The sequence below is a fragment of the Corvus hawaiiensis genome, chromosome 16 (genome assembly GCF_020740725.1).
Source record: "Corvus hawaiiensis isolate bCorHaw1 chromosome 16, bCorHaw1.pri.cur, whole genome shotgun sequence".
Classification (NCBI taxonomy): Eukaryota; Metazoa; Chordata; class Aves; order Passeriformes; family Corvidae; genus Corvus; species Corvus hawaiiensis.
Window position 1 is genome coordinate 16,474,965 of NC_063228.1, and position 13,707 is coordinate 16,488,671.

Below are 13,707 nucleotides of genomic sequence, written 5' to 3' on the forward strand. Positions count from 1 at the left end.
TCAGCTGACAGAGTCTTCAGTTCCTGTGTCATCATCAAGGAGCTGTGCTGCATCTGCAGGGTCTCTGTCCTGCCCCACAGGTGCTCCCTTTCTGGTTCTGTCCAGGATCCCATCCTGGAAAATCAAGGCAGCAATTGGTGACAAAAGGACACTGTTTTTCCTGTACATACACATTGCCACAGTTGGGTCCTGGCCCTTGCCCTCACTGTCTTGCAGAAAACATACAGCCACCAATGGCTTGGTAGCAGGAAAAACTGTGATGTATCGGTACGGAGCAGAGGGTTCTCCTTTTATGCAGTCCCCTTTTGAGAGTCATTCACATACACACCCAACAGCTATTACTTTGTTAAAAGGAGCTCAGTGATACAGAGTTATTCTTCACCTTTTATCACACATACCTGATACTTGTCCACAACACTGAGGCTAACCGAGGCAATGATGCATGCGACAGCATTAGCCAGCGTAAAGATCATCATCTGTTGCTAGCACCACAGAGGGATCTTTAATTCACTAGAAAGCCAAAACAGGAGAGAACAACCAGTCACTTAAAGATACTTAAGGCATTTCTCTAGTTGCCTGCAGCATCAGGTTGCAAACCCCCTGATTCCTGTTCACACTGCTCCACTAAAGCACTGGTGACTTCTCTGCTTATTTAAAAAAAAAAAGATAAAGAATTCTTACCTGGACTTTGTTCCCAGAATGTGTCCAACAATCAGATTTGAAAGGCCAGCACCAGCCATCTGTACAGAAGTTGCCAGCCCCATCGCTGTCCCTAAAGTTACTTGGGGGACCACAAGCGGTATAGATGGCCACATACTAGCCTGGGGAGAGCAATGAGAACAGAAACTCAGAGCCTATTTAAAGATGCTAGATGGACATTCATTCAAAAAGGAATTATTCCCACTAAGTAAACCTTTATACTTGCTCGTCAAGAAATCTGGTGTCTGTCCCTCCAGCCTATTGGCTGATTCTAGACATCCTTTCCAAGCAGCTTCAGACAGCACAGACAGCACAGGTTATCTGAAACTGAAATAACCTGATTCATATTTCAGAATGGGAGTCAGACCTGATGATTTAACTAATGAGACTCATAGGAGATCCAGGTGTTACCATCAAGGTAAAAGAGCACCAAGCAAGCATAGCAAGGTTAATGCTTTGCACTGTATTGAGTGCTTCCTCGCTGTGCTCTGCCTTCTGCTCCATGTTGATTCTTTAGGGTTATTTGTTACTAAGCAAAGACTACAGGTTTGCAGAGCCAATGACTTCAACCTGTGGCTGTGAAACCTGCTCAGCAGGGCAGCAGTAATACGCCATCTAGATGTAGGAGTGTAGCCACAATACCCCCAGCTACCATTGAGGACTCACAGCAGCGAAGGAGTAAGTGATCCCCAGCCAGATGGTAGAGACCAGTGGAGGCACAGATGTGAATGCCAGGAGAGCGAAGACTGGCAGAGTCAGCATGGCACAGCCAACAGCAAGGACACCTCTCAGTCCAGCGTAGTCCAGGTAAAGGGAACAAACAGAAAGGCTCTTCCAGGGTATCCTGCTTCCCATGGGTCCTAGTGGCACATGGGGCTGCACAAAGTGGGCTGGCAGGAGTGGCAGTGACATGGCATTTCCTGGCTGTTGGCAGTGTAGCAGACCAGCTGTTCTACCTCTTGCATACTCTGAACTGAGACTGAAATGTTACTAGGTGTCTGGTACTCAGGCAAAACCCCAGGCTTTTACAAAGCAGGAGGGAAAACATCATTATATCACAACAATTATGGAAATAAGGAATGGAAGCTGTTAGACAAAACAGGGCCTGATTGCATGCAGATTGTCCTTTCCCATCTACTTGCAAAGCTTATCCCAGTTCTTTCTGTTCCAGTCTCAGACTTCCCAAAACACACAGCCATGTACCATGGGTTGATGCTACCATAGCACAATTACAGGACAGAGGTAAAAACGGGGGAATGTTACTTCTTGTAATTTAAGTCAGGGTAAGGCGCATCTCACCTTTGCAAGGATATGAAGGACTCCTCATTCAGCCGCAACAGGTGAAATTCTGTTTGAGGGGGCTGTAGCAGACATTTCAAAAAATTCGGAACAAGTTATGGAACAAGAGTGCTTCCGTGTTTTGGGTATTCACAATTAATATGCCAACTGCTGTGGAGAGAATGAGGGAGTTGTCGTACACTGCCCCAGAAATATGAGTGGCTGCCTGCTGATTGTAACCAGAATATTTATCCTGGATAAACTTGCTAAAAATAAAATGAAGCCAAGAAAAAACCATAATTAGTATTCTTGATCTGGTTATTTTGATAGAAAGTAAGTTTGAGCACAAGCATATGGGCAGGAAGGGTTTGAATGAGAGGACTTGTAAACAAGCTTGATTCCATCTGGTTTGTAGTGCCAAGCCTTTGGTGGTTTATTTTCTTTTTAATTGGTGCACACCACAGAGGAGCTGGTATTTTCAGACACTTTTGAGACACTTTTGCAAGTGCAGAGTGAAACTGCAGATTCAAGTGGAACATGTGCTTCCTTCCGTCAACATAGCTCACAGCAGCAATGTGCTGTCACCTGTCCAAACCACATGGGTGAAGTTTTGACATCCTCTTTTAAGAAGCAAAAAGCCTTATCAGTTCAAGGGGGTGAATGCTGAGGGGCAGGACAATGGTCTAAAAATAATCCAGCAGCAAAGATCAGCATTTATGTTGAATATCTACATTTGAGAAATACTAGGAATTGTCCCAGGGAAATTCTTTTAAGGAGACCTGGTTATAGCAAAAAACACCCATTGTCAAAACCAGCCTTTCACCTTTGTTAGGGACATGCAGAAATTTCATTAAACTTCCTCTAATTCTTTATAGAATTTACAGTCATTCAGTGTAACAGCTTTCACAAAGGTTTTTTTAGAGATCTTGTAGCTACTTAGATTTGGCTACCTGTATGGCTACTTCCCATCAGCTGTCATGTTGATGACATTTCTTCCCTCCTGATTTCACAGTGGCTTCCTACGCATCACTAATGAAATACTACCAAAATAATTTTTTTTCTTTTACTGCAGGCCGTACCTAATATAAAAGTTCATGCTCATTATGTGACAGAAGCCACATCATCCACAAACGGGAACAAAGCAGCAAAACAAGTCTGTGGTAGAGCCCCAAGACAGAAGCAAGAGTCTCAAATTAGATGGCTAGGTTGCTTTCTTTTAAGCAAAGGCAGGCATGAAAAAGTGTGAAGCCTTCACCAGATACAAAGGCTTCCACCAGATACAAACCCAGGCTGAGTAAGCCTAGTTATGTTCCAGACACAGCAGAGTGCAGCAGCTGCAGGACAGAGCTGCCCCAGGCTTGTGAAGCTGACACCCCACCCAGCTCAGGAGACACCCACTTTGCTGGTCTATCACAAGGTGAAATGTCTATGGGCTGTTTTTTAAATGGAGTATTTCTTCCCATTCTCCCAAATCCTTCTGATCCTACTTTGGCAGTGTTTGAAGCTTTAAATATTGGATGAATCATTTTCCTTTAAGGTATTTTTGCTGTCTTCCAGAAGCTTCTCTCATCTTTGAAGGGAAAGAAAGGTCAAAGAACTCTCAAACCTTTAGGTGTTAAAGGCATGTTTCTCCACATTTCATGAGTGGAAGGAGCAAGCCCATTACCCCTGTATTTCCCAGTCTGCCCAAAATCAAGGCCTGCAAGGCTTTGTCGGCTCATGTCGGTCAGGAGGCCACAGCCATAGAACACCTGGCATCTACCACAAAGGGGAAGACTCCGTTGTAGAAGAACATGATGGTGAGGACCAGGAGCCAGCAGTGAAGGGGAGGGTGCTGGATGTCCTGAATCTGCTGCAAAGACAAGATGTGCCCTCACTCCTGAGGAAAACAGCCCAGCTTCACACCAGAGTCACTTTCTGCAAGCCACTGAAGGGCACAAGAGATTTAAGAAGTAATGGCAAGTAAAAGGGAACTGAAAGGCAGCTCATGCACCTCTAAGTGAAATATGGGATGTGCTGACTCTAAAACATTCCTTCTTTAACACTATCCAGTAAAGAAAACAAAAAAAACTTTCTTATTTTTATAAAGGTTCTGGCTGCAAGAGATTGTTTTGAGCAGGCTCTGTTAAGAGTCCACTGCACATCCTTAAGTGAAACACAACGGAAAGGTACACTATAAACAGGAGTCACAACACAGCTGCAGAAACCGGTTGAGAGTACTGTCATGAGAAGGAAGCCATCTAATCAAAGTGACATAAAAACTGCAGACCAAAGTTGCTTGTAATGCTTGTTCCTGGACAGCAGAATGCAAGCAGGAATTGAAGATAAGGGCTGGCAAGAGAGAGTTCAGTACTGCCCAGATTAGCTATTTGCTATCCTGGATCCTGAAAGCAGTTCAGAGGGAGTCTACCAGCTAGTTTTGTGCACAGAATGCTCCTCTGAGCCACCTACAGTCAGGAGGTAACTGGCTCAGAAAGCTACTGCTATTCCAAGTGCTACCTCGGCTCTCTGGAAGGCTCTAGGCAGGGAACTCTGGGCTGGTGGCTCACAGATGTGATCTGCTCAGCACTGCTCTTCAGTGTTGAACCGAGGGGTGGGAATGCCCTCTCCTGGCCAGGACTGGCTCCTGTTGCTGCAGCCTTCCCTGCACTCCGAAGACAGTGTTCCTGCACCTGGGATTTCCAGGATGGACAAGCACCACGTACCACTTTTTTTGATTCTTGCTGGATAATACCATCCAAGCCCAGCTGCCTCGTGCCCACTTTATCAAGTACACTGACTGTGAGGGTTGAAACAAACCCCAGCACACAGAGCAGGCTCCCTGGGAAAAACAAGAGGTGTTAGAGTGGAGAGCACTGAATGACAAAATCCACTGCATGTAAAATGCTTAATTCTCCATGACTCCTAAGTGTGGCTTCTCTTAAAACATAGAGTAGTACCCTTCACCTTGCACCACCCTGTCACAATCCCTGAGCTCTGCCCACTGAGCTCCCATGGCTGCAGGACTGCCTGAGGCCGGTGAGGCTAAAGCCACTTCAGTCTCTCAGGCAGAGCTCAGCTGGCCTGTGGCTAGAATGCTCCTGACCTGCAGCAGTCCTCTGCAATACACCCAAGGTAAAAGCAAGGCAGACACTGGGAAACTTCCCTGGTCCCCAGAACAGGGGTGGCATTTCAGGGCTGAACAATGAAGAGGCTGTACCACTTCATTGGTGTGACCTGCTCCAGTTACCACAGCAATCTGACCTGTGAGCACAGGCAGCTCCAGAGCAGTGAGACTGGTTATGCTGCATACACCAAAGCAAGTTTGGCAATGGACATCTGCTGCAGACATCCTTCTCAGAAAGAGTTCTGTACCCATTTTGTTTTTCCAAAGAGCCAAAACAGCTTCTGAGATGCATGCACACTTTGTCTGATGCATTGACCCCTTCATGGGCTACAGAAGTCACTGTACTGTGCTTGCAAATGCTGCCTGAGCACAAAACTAAATGTCAGACAGGATGTGACACCCCATGCCCACCACAGCTTTCTCTCTGAGAGCTGGAATCAGAGGACACTAGTGGGTTTCAATTTCTGCAAGAGATTTATCACACACATGCATCCTCTTTTCAGTGGGTGATGGCCCACACTGCCTTGTTGTTTGGTAAATAACACTTTTCTATAATCACTGAGTCTTGGTACACAGAGGGCTCTGAAGCAAGTCTCCCTAGCCTCACCATTCCAGCAGAGTACCCACGTGCCATTTAAGCCCCTCCTTCCACTAGAGAGAGATCTCATCTCACTGCACCAAAAAGAGGAGAGAAACTCAAATCTTCTAAAAATACAAGCCCTGGAATAGATTCACACTAAGAAAAGTGCAGTTCAGGTTCTGCTTCTCACAGTAATTTCACCATGTTTTCAATCAGCCACGTGCAAGGCATCTTCTGCTGGGACCAGTACAGACACTGCTGCAGAATCAGCATGTTCTGCTGGCCAAAGTACAGAATAACAAACACTTTTCATTCCTGTCTCTTTCACTCTGAAGTTTCTATTCCATGGGAATATGTCTATATGAAGTACTGACTGACTGTGATTGCAGATGTTAAAATATGTCCAGAAAACAAAACTGTCAGGCTGACACTAGGGAGTTAGAGAGGGTTTTTTGGCATCAGTGCAGAAACACTCATTGCACACAGAAAGCAACAGGAAAAACTGGAAAATCATGTGCCACTTCTTGCTTACCTCACTACCTCTTTCACATTCTTTTAATCATTGGACAAAACAGGCTGGCCTGGGTCTAGAAAACACCAAAGAAACTCACCTCCCCAGAATGTCCACTGCATTCCAAACTTTGTCTCAAACTATTGGGTGAAGAAAAAATTGAGGACACTCCCAAGATGGGAGAAAGAGTCAGTCCAAATGCCAGTGCCAGCTCCTTCCCCTTGAACCTGAAGGCTGTGATACGAGTCTGCACAACTTGGAGAAGAGAAAAATCCTCTCTTGAACAGACAGGCTTGACCAAAAGCATGGCACAGAAGCCACAGCTCTCTCAAGCTAGAGAGCTCAGGCTGGGGGATGCTCTACGCAAGCCAAGAGGATACCTGTGCCAGAGGAGATATGTGCCAGCCTCATAGTCCATTTTAGAATGTACTAAATCATGCAGGGGCATGGGAGGTGAACTTACCGCTCCTATAAGGCAAGGAAAAACAACTCCAAAAGCAGAGAAATCACATGTCAATCCCCACCCTTGAGAGAAGGACAGTGTTTTAGAGGGGAAGACTTCTTAAACACTTCATCACACATTAAATCAAGGAACAGTGTTCTGCTGGCAACACAAGTCCCTGGGGAAGAGCAGGTGAAGCTGACTGGTAGGAAAAGGGTCTAGGCAGCAAAAATGTATCATGACCCTTTGGTGAGATGTAAATACGAGAATATGAAAAGATGTAAATGTGAATTAGTCAGTGACCCATTCCCAGAACCAAAGAGCAGTCTTCCTGTCATCTTTGGGAGGAGGTATGGCGAGCCATTGTAGTGTGAGCCTAAAGCAAAGATGGATGATCCCAGCACAGTGAGAAGAAAGAAAACAAAAACACCAACTAGGGAGAAACAGAAAAAGTGCACAAACCTCAACAGACATGTTGAAATCAGGACAAAAGCATTCTGTGTCAAAAAGCTAAAGAACAACCTCAAAACACACCAGTAAATGTTATCAGTTTACTCTCCATTTTCAATTTTGTAAAGACTGGTCTCTATAAAATGACTTGGCAATCCTCAAAAAAATTATGATATTATCATGGTGGGAGGTTAGAGAGGCAAAGCAAGTGGCAGGGGACTCTGAAGAGGACTCTGAACTCTATAATCTCTGACCTTGCCCTGAGCTCCATTGCAGACTATGACCTAGAGGACATGATCTTCTCTGTGCCTCTCTCCCCCCTCTAAGACATTTACCTCTGTGATACAGAGCATGACTGCATTTGCTAGGACTGCTTTCAGCACACACCAGAGCAAATGCCAGAGCTGGGAACAGAACCCTGCTTTATCACTTTGTCCCATCAAAAACATGTAATACTATTCTCTGTCATGTCTATGTCAGAGAAAAGTGTGTTTACTGCTGCGCTGTGTCAATTCAGGTTAAGTCAGTGGTCAAAGCATGAATGTCTCAGTTGCTCAGCTGACCATCACACACCCACACACAGAGCTGTCCCTACTCTCCACCACTCTGTGGTGTTAGTACAGTGGGACCTTTAATCATCCCTTTGCATTGAAAGCGCAGCCTGAAATTCCACTTCAGTACAGGAATAAATTCTTTGAACCCCAGAACTTACAGCAATTTCCCAGTTTATCAATCAGGAATCTAGCCAGAATAACCACTACTGCATTTCTGGGAGAAAACTAGAACAGAAATGTGCGTCTCACTGCCTGGAAGCAACTACCAAAACACCCCACCCCCAAAGCTAGAGCAAAGTGACTCACATCCAAGCATAGATTGCATACAGCAGGTTGTACTGAGCTGGAGTCATTCCCAAGCCTTCCCCACACTCCGGTGTGCTGTTATGCCTGGTGCTGTTATGGTGAGTTCCATTGGGGCAGGTCAAGTTCTGTACAAGTCACAGAGCCTTTGTGAGGTGCAGATACAGACAAAAACTCATGCATGCCTTTAAAAATGGTTTCTATTTCTTCTGCTCAGTTCCCAATTCCATGACCAGCCAGCCATTAGGGGACTTATGTCTTCTCCCAGACAGACAGCCCTTGTCAAATGGGAAATGACTGGCCACTGGCACAGCACGGCTTCCCTTTCCCTTCCTGTGGCAGTAGCAGCAAGAGCTCAGCGCATTTATACACATTTCAGTCCAGAAGAAAAGCCAGGAGACTGCACCATCAGCTTTATCTGATCCCTTAGTTTCTTGGCTATAGTTCACCTTGATCTGACTCCTCATTCCATAGTCTGAAGTCTTATGCAACATGTAAATACGAAACTTAGTGTTAGTCTGTATTAATTCATAGTTCTAAAGCATTTGTTGAAGAGTAGAAAACTGATAGACCTGGCATGATTGAATAACATTGCTACTGTCGTGGTTTGACACTGACCAAATACCAGGCACCCATGAAAGTTGCTCAGTTGCCCTCCCCTGCCACAGCTGGGCACAGGTGAGAAAAATTTAACGAAGGCTTCATGAGTTGAGATAAGGACTGGGAAAGAACACTCCAAAGGCAAAACAGGCTCAACTTAGAGGTACAAAGTATATTTATTACTAACAAAATCAGAGGAGGATAATGAGAAGTGAATTAAGCCCTTAAAACACCTTTTCCCCCTCCAACCCCTCCCTCCTTCCCACTGACAGCGGGTGGGGGGTTTGGTCAGTTCGTCACCCGAGGGTTTGTTCCGCTGCTCAGGGAGAGGAGTCCTCCCCCTGCTGCACCGTGGGGTCCCTTCCCACGGGAGACAGTTCTCCGTGAACTCCAACGTGAGAGTTGCCATCTCACGAGCAGCAGCTCCCTGCGACCTGCTGCACCGTGAGTCCCTCCCACGGGCAAACAGCCCTCCAAAAGTGCTGCACCGTGGGTGGGTCACTCTTCCACGGGGTGCAGTCCTCCGAGGCCAGGCTGCTCCAGCCTGGGAGCAGGGCCCTCTCTCTGCACCGGCTCTGCCCCTGGATCACAGCCTCCTGCAGGCATCCACCCGCTCCGGCGTGGGCACCTCCCCCAGGGGCTGCGGGTGGATCTCTGCATCCCCCGGGGATCCCCAGGGGCTGCGGGTGGATCTCTGCATCCCCCGGGGATCCCCAGGGGCTGCAGGGGCACAGCTGCTTCCCCATGTTCTTCACCACGGCCTGCAGAGGAATCTCAGCTTCAGCACCTGGAGCACCTCCTCCCCCTCCTTCGTTAGCACAGAGGCGTTACCATCATCTCTACCCGGCCCAGCCTTGGCCAGTGCCATGTCCATCTTCAGAGCCATCAGGGACTGACTGCTGGACATGGTGGAAGCTTCCAGCAGCTTCTCACAGAAGCCACCTCTGTGGCCCCCCCGCTACCAAAAACCAGCCGTGCAAAACCAGCACAGCTACTGAAAAGCAACATCTCCTCAACACCATATGATCAGGAAACCCCCGCTAGGATCTTCCAGCTTCTGAAAATCCATCTGCATTAGAAAATGAGTCCTGGGTCTTCACATCAGCAGGTACAAGCTAAACACCTCGAATAACCACAAGAGAAATGTGATTTTAATCACATGATTTTTATATGGCCATTGTACAGTGTCACAACCCCTCAGACCTGCTGCAGCAGAAATATCTGATGATGCAGGGAAGCAGCTCTCTAGAATGAAGTGTTTCACTGCAAGCCCTCATCTCAGCTGCTCCAACTACTTTGGTATCACTGGTGTGAGACAGGGAGAGGTTAAATTCACTAGAGTAAAAATATATCAAAAGTGTCAACAGATAGAAACTCTGCATAGTACAAATAACAGAAAAATATGGTTTACTTTCACTACCTTACAAACTTACCTAGGTTACAAAATGTGACATAATACTGACCTATTTTTTGGGGTGGGCATGCTCGTGTTTGCAATAACAAACTGCACCCAATTTAGCCCAGAGTTCACTGTCTGAATGTTAGGGACTGACTGCATTCAAATTAAAAAAAACCAAAAAAACAACCAACTTGCAAGCTCTAGTTATTCCTCCCTGGCTACTGAGGCACACAGAGAACAGGGCGGTGACTCTCCATGTACACGCACTGACCTGCCAGCAGACAGCACATGCGAGGCAAATCCTCTCAGGAGACATGGAAATAAATGCAGACATGACAGGAAAATGAGTCAAGTAAGAATTTGTCAAGCATTCAGAAATTAAGCTTTGGGACTCTGGCATCTCTGGAGAAATCCCAGCAATATGCTGGGATGTCAGTCTGAACCCCGAACAATAGCATTTTCCATAATCTGAGACTGTGACTAGTTTTTAGAAGAGAGTCCTCCTCTGACCCCCCTGCACGGTTCTGTCTTTGGCCCAGCAAACATGTGAAGTGATGCCTGCAGTGCCAGAAAGTTTGGATCTGGAGACTGAGAAAAACTTTCCTCGTGCCCTACTTCCGCTGTCTCCCAGCCCAGGGCCGGAACTGATGGTCAGTGCTATGAATCTCCTACGTGCAGGGGTGTGAAGTCCTGACCGGCCTTCGTTAGTGCGGTGACAGGGAGCCAACACCATCAAGCAAGGGCAAGCATTACATTCCCAGTTATCCCGGCAGCAGAGTAACATGTGGAAAAGACTCCACTACTGGAATAAGTAGTAAAGTAGGTATGTTTATTCCAGCACTGGGATGCATGGGGGATAGTTCCTCCAAGGTCATGCGTGCTGACAGCTCCATTCAGCTTGGTGTATATTGGGTTTCAAGTTCCATATTCATTAAGTTTCCCAATACACCTATACATATTCATTACCTAGCCCTGCCTAGCCTTGCCTCGTATTACAATGAGCCCAAAAGTCATTTACATCCACGTTGAGCTTGCTCAGTGTCATCTGGTGGTCGTGGGCAGGGGGCGCTGAGATGAAGTAAAGGGTCTTCCTCCTTCTGAACTTTTCACCTTGCTTCCCTGCACATGCTCTTTATGTCCCTGGCCCAAGTCCAAACTTCAAGGCTGGTTTAAGTTAGTTTTAGGTTGAAAACAGGATCTTTGGTCAAGATTCCTTCCCTTTATCAATACTCTTCTATCTTCTCATCCTGCTTTGGTAGGCACAATAAGTGTTGAGCAAGCTGTATGTGTTGTTTTTAACAAACAACTTCTTAGCAAATCATTTAACCTCTGCTTCCCCCTCCTCCTCTGATTCAAGAGAAAGTCCAAACCCTTCACGGCTTGCCCCAGCTTCTGCATCTCCACAGTGGATATGCCAGTAACAACCGCTCACCCCCAGCATCTGGGAGGCAAGACCCTGGAGCATGACTCCGGTAGCGACACCACAGGAAAAGGTTTGGGAACTCCACTGGTGACCAACACCTCCATCTTGTTATAAACGACCCAGATCTGATATGGAAATGAGTTATTAAAATTTATTGAGAACTCAATAAAAATGCCAAAGCAAAAGAGGACATCCCTGGGAACATGGCTGGATGCCAGAGGCTTGCCCACAAAATGGCGACCCTGCCTTTTAGACCCCTGTGATTGCATCAGCCTAATGCATTTATATTTAGTTTTGCATAGCCCCGCCCCCTTGTCAATCTTTTGGGAGCCCGCTCTTTTCTGTTGCTGTGGCCTTTAGGGTCCTCATTGGTTGGAGTCCTTTTTCCTTGGTTATTCCTTTTATGGTGGTGCCTTTTAAGTCTGGCTGGCAACAGCCCGGCCCTTTGCAAACCCCACGGAACTGGTATTACAACATACAGATCATACAGCCCCATAAAACCAACCCTAACAACCAAACCACCCCAGCAACATTAAACATTTCAACATATCCTATCACCTTGATATTTCCCCTGGGAAAATATCATAATATCCAACATCACAACTCATAATATAACTCATAACCCATAATTCATGCAACATACGGCGAAAGCCAGCTCTCAATAATTGATATATAACAGTCTTGCTGGTTCAGCCCCTTTTTGCATGGCCGGGACTGAGGCCCAGCTGGTACCCCTGGCTCCGATCCCCAGCACTCACACCCTGGAACTGCTGCTGCAGGATGCTGGGGATGTCGAAGCAGAAGTAGGAGCTGAAGGTGCGAAGGCAACTGAAGAGCAGCGTGATGAACCTGTAAGAGGCTGAGGCAGAGCGGACCCTCCTCACCCTCCCATCACAGCCGTCCCACAGGTCCTGCCAAGCCCCAGCTGGGCCTTGGGTGTGGGGGGCCCAGCCTGACCCAGAGCCTCCCACCGCCCTCCATGCTTGCCCCACTCCGCTGCTGCCATGGCTGAACCGCTGCCCTAGCCCACCCCACTCTAGGAGCCTGGGCGAGGCCTCCCCCAGGGCTGAGCCACAGCAGGAAGGGGCTGGGGGGACGCTGAGGAGAAAGAAGCCAAAACAGCGAGATAAATTGGAGGAACTGACCTTGGTCAGAGAGGGAGAATTTCATAACAAGAATGAGACTGTCCACATGAAAGGAACAGTACAGAAGAAACTGGTTTGTAATACATCATAAACTGGTCAGGAGTCCAAAATACAATGTTCTGGGGGGAAAAGGCATCTCTAGAGGTGTGTTACTGGAAGTGTCTTATATAAAACACGGGGAAGAGCAGTCTCTGAAGGGAGGAGGGAGCATTGCATGAACGGATCGATAGAAACCAGCCAAGTGTTAGAGGTTCCTCATTATCACAGGAGCAGGGTCTTGGCCAATGACAAGGAAAAACAACACACCCAACACCCCAAGCCCATGTATCATTGAAAGGGTAAGTATATTTCTCTTTCCATTTGAAGAGTATTTCCTAGCCAAATGAGGCATAAAGAGCCATCAATAAGGCAAACCCCTGAATGGCACCTGTGCAGGCCCGTGCATTACCTGGTCTTAAACAGAACTTGGGAAATACATGAGCAAGATTGTGACATGGCAGTCTGTCCTTCACGGCTGGCAGCAGGATTTGGGAACTCAGGAGTTTCTTCCCATTCCTGTGTCAGTGGATCAAAGATTCACTGGGAATGTAGGAATGTGATGTTAAACAAAAGTTTTTCAACAACAAGTCTACTGAAAATAGTTCAAGAATAATTTTAGGAGCATCTGACTTATGAAAAGTCAGTCTACAAGGTATCCTCAAAGTCTGTATTTATAAATGCTGTTGCTTTAGACATCACTTATGCTGCCATGTAGAAGTTTTTATTTTGCCCTGCCCTATGACTTTGCCCTTCCTTGGACTGCCGGTGTGGAGGATGCTGAAATAGTGTTATTGCCTTATGTGAGGAGGATGCTTCATGCTGCCAACCCATGTCCTTACCCAGCTGTGCTGGGCAGACTGTGAGCAGGTGAGCCCCCACCCACCTGCTCACTCACTTCCCCCAGTATGATGGGGAAGAGCATTGGAAGGGCAACAGGGCAAAAGTGAGGAGAAAACCCACAAAGCCTTGTAGGTTGAGATACAGACATATAAATAAGTGAAAGGGAACAAAAATGAAGGGAAAAATCCCACCAAGTAATGCACAAGCAATCACTAACCATCAACAGACTGATGTCGACCCAGGCAATGATCACCATGGTTACCTTGGAAAAACCTCCTCCTCAGCTTACTTGCAGAACATGATGCCAGATGGCATGGGGCGTCTCTGGTCAGCTAAAG

At 46.8% G+C, this 13,707-nt stretch overlaps 1 protein-coding gene and 1 pseudogene across 1 annotated transcript in view; one reads left to right on the top strand and one right to left on the bottom strand.

Annotated features, from left to right (window-relative positions):
* On the bottom strand, nucleotides 1-13,684 carry LOC125334429 (annotated as a pseudogene).
* Nucleotides 10,993-13,707, top strand: part of LOC125334068 — a 22,404-nt gene continuing 19,689 nt past the window's right edge. Inside the window, exon 1 of the mRNA XM_048320512.1 lies at nucleotides 10,993-11,007. The gene's annotated coding sequence lies outside the window, so the exon portion shown is untranslated. The remainder of the gene's footprint in view (nucleotides 11,008-13,707) is intronic.